Below are 10,000 nucleotides of genomic sequence, written 5' to 3'. Positions count from 1 at the left end.
GATGACTTATCAAAACTATTATGATTAGAAATGTGTTGAATAAATCTTCTCTATGTTAATGTTTTTTACATTTAATATATTTTTATTTTGCATAAATATATTTTTAAGTTATTTTAAAGTAAACATAATTTCTAACGACATTTTGTGTGTGATTTAATCCCCCGCAGTAAGAATATTAGACGTACCTTTGATGGGAAAGGATTTTTCTTCACACACGAGAAAAGTACAAAAGTTTTCCCAACAACAACAACAAAAAATATATTTCCCTCAACGACAGCAATCCAGTGTGTTCGAATAACTTGTAGCTCCCAAGATGCTTCTCCAACTCTCAGAGCGAAAACTTGACTTTGGAAAAAACATACAAAAAGTGTTGATCCGACTGAAGAGCCACGAGGTCTTTCATCTCACTGATGTTGTGTGTCTATAAAAACCTGAACCTCTAATAGGTATGATGTAAGAAAAAAAAACAGCCCGGGAGCATTGTATGTTAATACCATGACACCTCGTCCTGCTTTATGTGAATGAGAGAAAGAGAGAGGGTGGAGGACAGACTGAAAACCAGCCCTTCACAGCAGCTCTGGTTTCAGCTGCGCTTCATCCTCAACACTCACATACACATCCCTGTTTCAATCCTGCACATAAAACCTATCTATATTAAAGATATTTGATATATGCTTGGGCCGGCGCGATGGTTCAGTGGGTAGCACTGTAGCCTCACAGCAAGAAGGTTGCTGGTTTGAGTCACTGCTGAGTAAGTTGCCATTACTGTGTGGAGTTTGCATGTTCTCTAGTGTTGGTTTCCTCCGGGTGCTATGTGCTACAGGGGAATTGGGTAAGCTAAGTTGTCCGTAGTGAATGTGTGTGTAAGAATAGGAGTCTATGAGTGTTTCCCTGTGATGGGTTTGCAGCTGGAAGGGCATCTGCTGCGTAAAACATTTGCTGGATAAGTTGCCGGTTCATTCTGCTGTGGCGACCCCAGATTAATAAAAGAACAAAGCCGAAAAGAAAATGAATGAATGATACTGAATTAAATTGAACGGAAAGGAATAGAATTTAATAGAATTGAGTGGAATAGAATGAAACTGAAATTAATGGAATTAAATTAAATTAAATTAAATTAATGGGAATTTAATGCAACGAAACAGAAAATAATGAACTGGAATGTGAACCAATTAAAATATTTCTTTCCCAGAAGAAAAAAGAAATACTGTCAAAAGTTTCATTTCCATTCCGTTCCATTAAATTCTGTTCAATTTAATTCTATTCCTTTCTGTTTCATGTCATTCCTGTCTGTTTCATTCCATTCAATTTAATTCCATTCCTTTCGGTTTCATTCTATTCTATTCTATTCCACTATTTTTTCCCATTTAATTCTAATCAATTTAATTCAATTCAATTCCATTCCATTTCATTTCTTTTTGTTTCATTACATTCAAATTATTCCATTCTATTTCTTTCGGTTTCATTCTATTCAGTTCTATTAAATTCATTTTTTTGCATTCAATTCTATACTATTCAATTTAAGTCCTTTCTATTCCATTTAGTTCCTTTGTTTCATTGCATTCAATTCAATTTAACTCAATTTAATTCCTTTCATTCCATTCATTCTGTTCAAATTAGTTAAATTCAATTCCATTTAATTAAATTCTTTTCTTTTCAATTTTATTCATTTCTGTTTTATTTCCTTCAATAATGAAAATTTTAGTAATTTCATTCTAATAATATTGTTTAAAATAAATGCCTGCTTTTTTTTCCAGCCAAAATAAAAAATATTTGCTTTCCAAAAGAAAAAGAAAAAAGGAAATGCTGTGAAAAATTTGCATTCCATTAAATTCCATTCAATTGAATTATATTCCATTCCTTTCTGTTTCATTCCATTCAATTTAATTCCATTCTATTTCTTACAGTTTCATTCTATTCTGTTCAATTCCATTAAATTCTTTTTTTTCATTCAATATTATTCAATTTAATTCCTTTCCATTCCATTTAATTCCTTTGTTTCATTAATTTCCATTCAATTCAGTTCAATTTTATTAAATTAAATTATTTTCCTTTCCATTTGATTCCTTTGTTTCATTCCATTTAATTTAGTTTAATAAAAAATATTGTCCTTAAAACTGATCAAAGGAAATAAATTTGTTATTTTATTTAAGCCAAACTAAAATAAATAATTTCTTTCCCAGAAAATAAAAAAAGTTAAAGCAAATACCGTGAAAATTCCCCTGCTCCACTAAACATCACTTGGTAAATATTTGAAAAATGTTAATGTTGAACAATTTTGGCTTCAGCTGTTTATAGTGTGCTGATATGGCCATCCATCAGATATAGTGATGACATTTGAAATGTTTCTCAGCAGGTTAAATGTTGTGGAGCTCAGACTGCTGCAGAGGCTGGTGCTGCTGGATCAATAGTGCTCGGCTGCTACACAAGTTCAACTCAATGGCTTTGATCGGCTGAGGTTTGGACACTTTCCACAATCACTATAGAGCCCCTGTGTTCCTGAAGCGCTTTACCCCAACCAACCTTTGACCGACAGCCTTTGAATCTAACTCAAGATTTTTCAGTTTCATTCAGTTACATTCCTTAACTTTCAATTCTTTTCTGTTCCATTCCATTTTATTCAATTCCATTCCGTTCCTCTCTGCTCATTCTATTCAATTTTATTTCCATTCTTCTCTGTTTACTTGTATTCTATTTTACTGCATTCCGTTAAATTGAATTCAATTCCTTTTCATTCTTTTTTTTCATTCAATTTCATTCCATTCCAATAAATAAAATTTAATTCCATTTCATTCCTTCCTGCTTCATTCCATTTAATTAAATTTGATTCGATTCCATTTCCTTTGTTTCATTCAATTCAATTTCATTTAATTCAATTCCATTCTTTGGCGTACTATTTAATTTTATTCAATTCCTTTATTCCCATTCCAATTAATAAATTTCTCTTTCATTCATTCATTTATTCATTCAATCAATTATTCATTTTCTTTTCAGCTTAGTCCCTTCATTAATCTGGGGTCGCCACAGCTGAATGAACCGCCAACTTATCCAGCATATGTTTTAAGTAGCGGATGCCCTTCTAGCTGCAACCCATCACTGAGTGACAACCACACATACACTACTGACAATTTAGCTTACCCAATTCACCTGTACCACATGTCTTCGGACTTGTGGGGGAAACCGGAGCAATCGGAGGAAACCCACGCCAACACGGGGAGAACATGCAAACTCCACACAGAAATGCCAACTGACCCAACCGAGGCTCGAACCAGCAACCTTCTTGCTGTGTGGCAAGAGCACTACCTACTGTGCCACTGCGTCACCCCATTCCATTCAATTATGGGGACTCTCAGTAGTGATTATTAACCACACTGATCTGAGCTAAACTGAATTTAAACTTTAAAACTAAGCTACACTATTTCATTTTACTATGACCTTTTATGTGAAGCTGCTTTGACACAATCTACATTGTAAAAGAGCTATACAAATAAAGCTGAATTGAATTGAATTGGATTACATTTATTTTAATTCAATTCCATTTCTTTGCATTTCATTCCTTTCTGTTTTATCAAATTACATTTAATTATATTCCATTCAGTTCAATCCCATTCCATTCCATTTAATTCCATTCCATTTCATTTCAATTCATTAATGTAGCTTTCATTCAATTCTATTCTATTTAGTTAAATTCAATTCCTTTTTTTAATTCAATTGTTTTCTGTTTCATTCTATTCCATTTAATTCCATTCCGTTCAATTAAATTATATCCCTTCTCTTTCATTCCATTCCATTTTTTTATTTCATTCCATTCAATTCCATTCCTTTCATTTCATTTCTTTGTCCTCCATTTCATTTGATTTAATTCTGTTTCATGTGATTCCATTCAATTCAACTCCATCCCTTTACTTTCATTCATTTCAATTCACTTAAGCTTATGCTTCATCCCACTCCATTTTCGACCATGTTGAAATGTATTTCTTTTTGTTAATGACATTTTATATATGATAGCTTTGTTCGAAAATAAATAAATCAAATCAAAAATCAAATCAAATCATTCTAATTTATTTGCTTTCTGTTTTATTCCATTCAGTTCTATTACATTATTTTTATTCCATTCCTGTTTCATTCCATTTCATGTTACTCCATTCAACTTAACTGAACTCCATTCAATTTCATCCCTTTCCTTTCATTCCATTTCATTTCGTTGTTTCATTCCATTCAATTCAATTCCATTCCTTTCCTTTTATTCCATTCCAGTTTCATTCTATTTCATTTTACTCCATTCAACTTAACTCAACTCTATTCTGTTCCATCCCTTCCCTTTCATTTCATTTCATTGTTTCATTCCATTGCTTTTCTTTCATTCCATTTCATTTCTTTGTCCTTTCATTTAATTTGGTTTCATTTGATTCCATTCAATTCAACTCCATCCAGTTCATTCAATTCCATTCCTTTCCTTTCATTCCATTTCATTTCTTTGTCCTCGATTTCATTTTCTTTTAATTCTGTTTCATTTGATTCCATTCGATTCAATTCCATTACTTTCCTTGTATTCCATTTAATTTCTGTGTCGTCCATTTCATTTATTAATTTCATTTCATTTGATTTTATTCAATTCAGTTTCATCCCTTTCCTCTCATTCCATTTCATTTTACTCAATTCAACTTAACTCCATTCCCTTCATTACTTTTTATTTCATTCCATTCAGTTCCTTTCCTTTCTGTTTCATGCAGTTCAATTCGAGTTTATTTGTATAGCGCTTTTCACCGTAATTATCATTCCAAAGCAGCATTAAAATGTGCACATTATTAAATTACAATCAAAATCAGAAAATGTTGATTATAAGGAGGATAGTGCAGCATTCGAGCATATACATAACTAATATTGATATATTTGTGATACTGAAATTTTGATTCTGAAAACATATCCTACATATGTTGTGTTTTATATCTCACCTTTTTATTTTAAGCAGCCTGGCCTTTGTTTTGTACTTAATTAAATTAATACTTCAGGTTCTACTTCTTTATATATATGTGTATATATATATGTATATATGTGTGTGTGTGTGTATATATATATATATATATATATATATATATATATATATATATATATATATATATATATATATATATATATATATATATATATATATATATATATATATATATATATGACATGTTATTATTTTATAATGTATTATTATACAATATATTAATGTTGCATATGCAATTCTGCAACTTGTAATTTGTGATGAAGTGTCTCGCTGATACCAGCAGGGGTCGCTGTTTGCTCACTGAAGCGCTGATGTCCAGATCAGCAGCCGGACATTGAGCGTCGAGCTCTGAAGCAACTGGTGCTTTAAGACGCGTTTAAAGCAAGACAAACACCGCGCTGACGAGGTTCGCAGAGGATTACCGCGTGTTTACGCGTGTTTCACAGCAATAAAGAAAGCTATGAAGCACATGCTGAAGTTCTGAAGCGGAGGAAGGTCAGTGCGTTTATTATCTGGCGATTATTAAAGTCTCACAGCTCTCCAGACTTGACTGCAACACAACCAGCACTGCCTCTCTCCTTTAGCCACACATGATGTATCATATCACCGTGTATCATCGCTTTTTCTGTGTTTTTGTTTCAGTGCCATGGTGTTTAAGTCATTAAGTTTCAGCGTGTCTCGATATTGTGTTTGTCGTGAAATCAGACAGCATGTAACGTGTTTTCTCTGCAGGTTCTTGATGCTTTCTGTGATAACATTGCATACAGTAACGTTAGATTAGATGATTGAGGTAAAGCTGGTTTTTACATTCAGATATTCTCCTTAATTATTTAATTTCAGAAAATAACTGTTTGCTAATTCTAAATAGGCAAATCATATTAGCAGCCGATGACTATCAAAGTACCGCATTGTTTACAGTCAGTATGGTGCTTGTGTTGTTTTGAAGTCATACTTCATATATAATGTCCGAATGTTCAAATTAGCTTGGTGAATACAGAGACTATTAAAATGAACGGACGTGCGAATATAAACCAACTTTACCTCATGATGTCATCGTGTATCATCGCTTTTATTTGTGTTCCTGTATCATTGCCAGTGTCATTGAGTTTCAGCGTGTCGTTGTGTTTGTGTCGTGAAATCAGACCTTTTGCACTACAAAAAATGCTTTTCTTATATTTTTTTGTCTTGTTTCGAGTCCAAATATCTAAAAATTCCTAAATCAAGAAGCATTTTCTTGAATAACAAAACATATTGTCTTGTTTTCAGAAATGATATGCCAAAATTAGGTGAGTTTTTTCCTTAAAACAAGCAGAATAATCTACCAATGGGGTAAGCAAAATAATCTTACGTCGAAAGAAAAAACAAGATTAATTTGCTTACCCCATTGGTAGATTATTTTGCTTGTTTTAAGGAAAAACTCACTTAATATTGGCATTTTATTTCTCAAAACAAGACAATAGGTTTTGCTTGTCTAGAAAATGCTTCTTGACAAAAATCTAAGCAAGAAAATAATTTTTTTGCAGTGTTCATGTAACGTTTTCAGATTTCGAGAGTTTTTTTTTAATACCTTTCTGTGATAACATTACATACAGTAGAGCAGTGGTCACCAAACTTGTTCCTGGAGGGCCGGTGTCCTGCAGATTTTAGCTCCAACCCTAATCAAACACACCTGAACAAGCTAATCAAGGTCTTACTAGGTGTACTTGAAACATCCAGGCAGGTGTGTTGAGGCAAGTTGGAGCTAAACCCTAAAGGGACACCGGCCCTCCAGAACCAGGATTGGTCACCCCTGCAGTAGAGTGAGGTAAAGTTGGTGTCATATTAGGTAATGTTGGGGTCATAAATGATTTTGCGAGTATCATAACTAAATCCTTAATGTATGAACTGAAAAGTAATACCTCTTTAATTTTATTTAATGTTTACAATGCAAATTTAATTAGATCCACTTCATTTGGTAAACAACGCAAGTCTCTCATATAAAACATCTACTAAAAGACAGAAAATATTACTTTACAAACTGCCTCGTTTCACAGCTTCTCTAGAGTTAATAAATTCAGCTGATATCGGCGTTTGGTGGAAGCACTATTAGCTTAGCTTAGCATAGATTATTGAATCGGATTAGACCATTAGCTTGAATATAATAAGAACTTAATAGAACTTTTTGGTCATTTTCCTCAGACCGCATTCACTGCAAAACATGCTTTTCTTGCTTAGATTTTTTGTCTTGTTTCTAGTCTAAATATCTCAATTTATATCAAGAAGCATTTTCTAGACAAGCAAAACATATTGTCTTATTTTGAGAAATAAAATGCCAATATTGAGTTTTTCCTTAAATCAAGTCAAAGTCAAAGTCGGCTTTATTGTCAATTCAGCCACATGTACAAGACATATAGAGAATCTAAATTGCGTTACTCTCAGACCCAAGGTGCTTAACATTAATATAAAATGTATATATAAAAAATAGTAGAGTTTAAGAAAAAGAAAATTTACAGTATATACATTGCACATAAATGTGGTCTAAACAATATACATAGGTAATAAAAATTGTAAACAATACAGTGACATTAAGGGCATGTAGCAAATGAGTGCAAAGTAAACCAGAGTTGTGCAGATAAAGAACAGAATAGTGCAAAAAGAACTTGTAAACATGATAATTGTGATAAAGTGACAGTGACATATTGGGAGGTAGTCAAGCATCAAGCAAAATTCAAGCAAAATAATCTGCCAATGGGGTAAGCAAATTAATCTTGTTTTTTCTTTTGATGTAAGATTATTTTGAATTTACTGGTAAAGTAAATTTTAAAAAGCGCTGTTCACACAGGCGAGGACGTTACGGAATTTTTACGGAAAACAGCGTTCACACATCCATTCCAAAATACTGGTAAATTCTGACATCATTAGCCAGAAATGAGCTCTAATTGGCTGCGCTTGTATTTGTAAGCATTTGACTACATCACAAACTCTGTGGATGATCAGTATTGTGAACAACTTCGATGAAAACATATAGAGAAACACATTCGCATGTCGAGATGTACATGATATGTGTGTGTGCTGGCGCTCACGGGCACACGCAAAGCTTGAAGGTAAACAAACAGCGGCTTATCATTGATTATTTAATTTTTATTCTCATAAACCGCGCGGATGTGAATTGGTCTGACTGTTCTGATTGGCTAAAGTAGACGTCTCGCGTTAGCACATTCTAGACGTGTACAAGCTTTTTCCGGCAATCTTCCTTCTGCATTCACACAGCGCAGCATTCCGGCAAATTACCGGTAATGTTACAACTTCTGTTTCCAGGAAAACAGCCAGAACTAATTTAGCGGTATTTTCAAAAAGGGCCTGTTCACACATACCCGTCTGGAAAATTGCCGGTAATTTTCCGGAAAGGTCTGTATGTATGAAAGGGGCTAAAGTTATAAATTATTAAGTTAATAGAAATGTGCAGTATGGTTAGTGCAAACATTTACATGATCAGATCCATTTAATCTGTGTTCTTATCATAAGATGATTGTGGCTGTATCAATGCTCCCAAACAAAACAGTGTTTGTGCTGCAAAACTCCTCTTACTGTAAAACATATTTTACTGGACTGTCCTGCTTTTACTGATTCCAGAAGGACTTTTTATGAAATGAACTCTTTTAAGGAAATTTTTGACAAAGTGAAACCAGAAAATATTTTAGAATTTTTATCATGTATTAACACAAAAAATCTCATTTAATTTATGTTTTATTTTGTTTGTTGATTTTTAAATTATTAAAATATTATTATTATTAAATTATTAATAATTATTATTATTATTATTAAAATTTTAAAATATTTATTGTTGAAAGATTCCTGCCATAAAGATAGCCTTGGTTGCTGACATGGCACTAAATAAAAAACATTACATTACATTACCCAAACAAAACCTTATTCATTTTATAATAATATAAATAGCACATATTATCTTTAATAAATATACTTGCAGTAGCTGGATTGAAACACACCTTTTCTCCACAGCAAATAAAATAAAATATATAATAATGTGACTTTTAAGAATAATTTTATTGATCAAAATTAATTTAATTTGCATAATATATTGCACAGATTCCACTCTACTGCCCACATGGGAAAAGTACGACAATGTAAATAAAGACAGAACTGCAAACTCATGTGCAAAGCTGACACTGTTTATCAGAGCACTTTATCTTTCTGGACTTTTTAAAGAAGAGTTAAACATGGGAATGCCTCTAATTCAATTTTCCTTCTGCCCGAAAGTAACACCATGCTTTCTTTAAAATGTTTGGCTTTCTTGGACTGACAAAAAAATATTAATAATAAAAAAATGATAATAATAGTATTATTTATTTGTCCCCACCAAATATACTTAAGCAGCCGGGTGGCTCGCCCAAGTAGTATGTGTGGGAAGCACTGAAGTAGTGCACAAGTATGTGATTTGGGACGCACCTCTAGTTTCTTTAATTGAGCTGTGACTCTCTTTCTGTCCGCATGCTGATCATTTGTCATCTCCGCTCTTTTCAGTTGGATTTTGTGTGCATGCCATTGTCATGATTTTCACCCCAGCAGCATGCTTTTTGTCAAGTCTAACCTGAACTCTGTGTGTCCACCCTTAACTCTATCATGCGGAACTGTAATGTCAATTTGTCATCTGAAACGTGCAAGAAGTTATACTGTACTAGTTCACAAAAATTAAGGCTGATGCACGCATTCCAGTGTGCCTAAGATTGTCACTTGTTTATTTTCCATTATAGAGTCATGTCACAGTTACATAACAGGGCTCTAAATTAACTTTCTTACTTGGTAGCACCGGTGCTCCCAATCTGAAATATTTAGGAGCACCAGAAAATATTTAGGAGCACCCACCAAAAATGAATGATATATTTGACAAGTTGTATATTAAGGGATTTATTGTATTTGAAAACAACATAAATTGGGACTAACAAAACCCAGAAACAACTATCTAACTAATGCTGTGATGACTTAATATTTGTGTGCAATAATTCC

General features: G+C 32.9%; 2 protein-coding genes and 1 long non-coding RNA gene across 39 annotated transcripts in view; 1 reads left to right on the top strand and 2 right to left on the bottom strand.

Annotated features, from left to right (window-relative positions):
• ssc4d (scavenger receptor cysteine rich family member with 4 domains) overlaps positions 1-523 on the bottom strand; it is a 63,517-nt gene extending 62,994 nt beyond the window's left edge. For both annotated transcript variants that reach the window (XM_087253209.1, XM_087253211.1), the window contains exon 1: positions 186-523. The gene's annotated coding sequence lies outside the window, so the exon portion shown is untranslated. The remainder of the gene's footprint in view (positions 1-185) is intronic.
• LOC147843792 (uncharacterized) overlaps positions 1-10,000 on the bottom strand; it is a 1,319,745-nt gene that overhangs the window by 827,891 nt on the left and 481,854 nt on the right. The window lies entirely within an intron of this gene.
• The window catches only part of tspoap1 (TSPO associated protein 1), a 252,455-nt gene continuing 247,784 nt past the window's right edge, over positions 5,330-10,000 (top strand). For all 36 annotated transcript variants that reach the window (XR_015490709.1, XR_015490708.1, XR_015490706.1 and 33 more), the window contains exon 1: positions 5,330-5,491. The gene's annotated coding sequence lies outside the window, so the exon portion shown is untranslated. The remainder of the gene's footprint in view (positions 5,492-10,000) is intronic.

This window comes from Danio rerio, chromosome 5, assembly GCF_052040795.2.
Source record: "Danio rerio strain M-AB ecotype USA chromosome 5, GRCz13ab, whole genome shotgun sequence".
NCBI lineage: Eukaryota > Metazoa > Chordata > Actinopteri > Cypriniformes > Danionidae > Danio > Danio rerio.
This window is presented reverse-complemented; position numbering and strand designations above follow the sequence as displayed.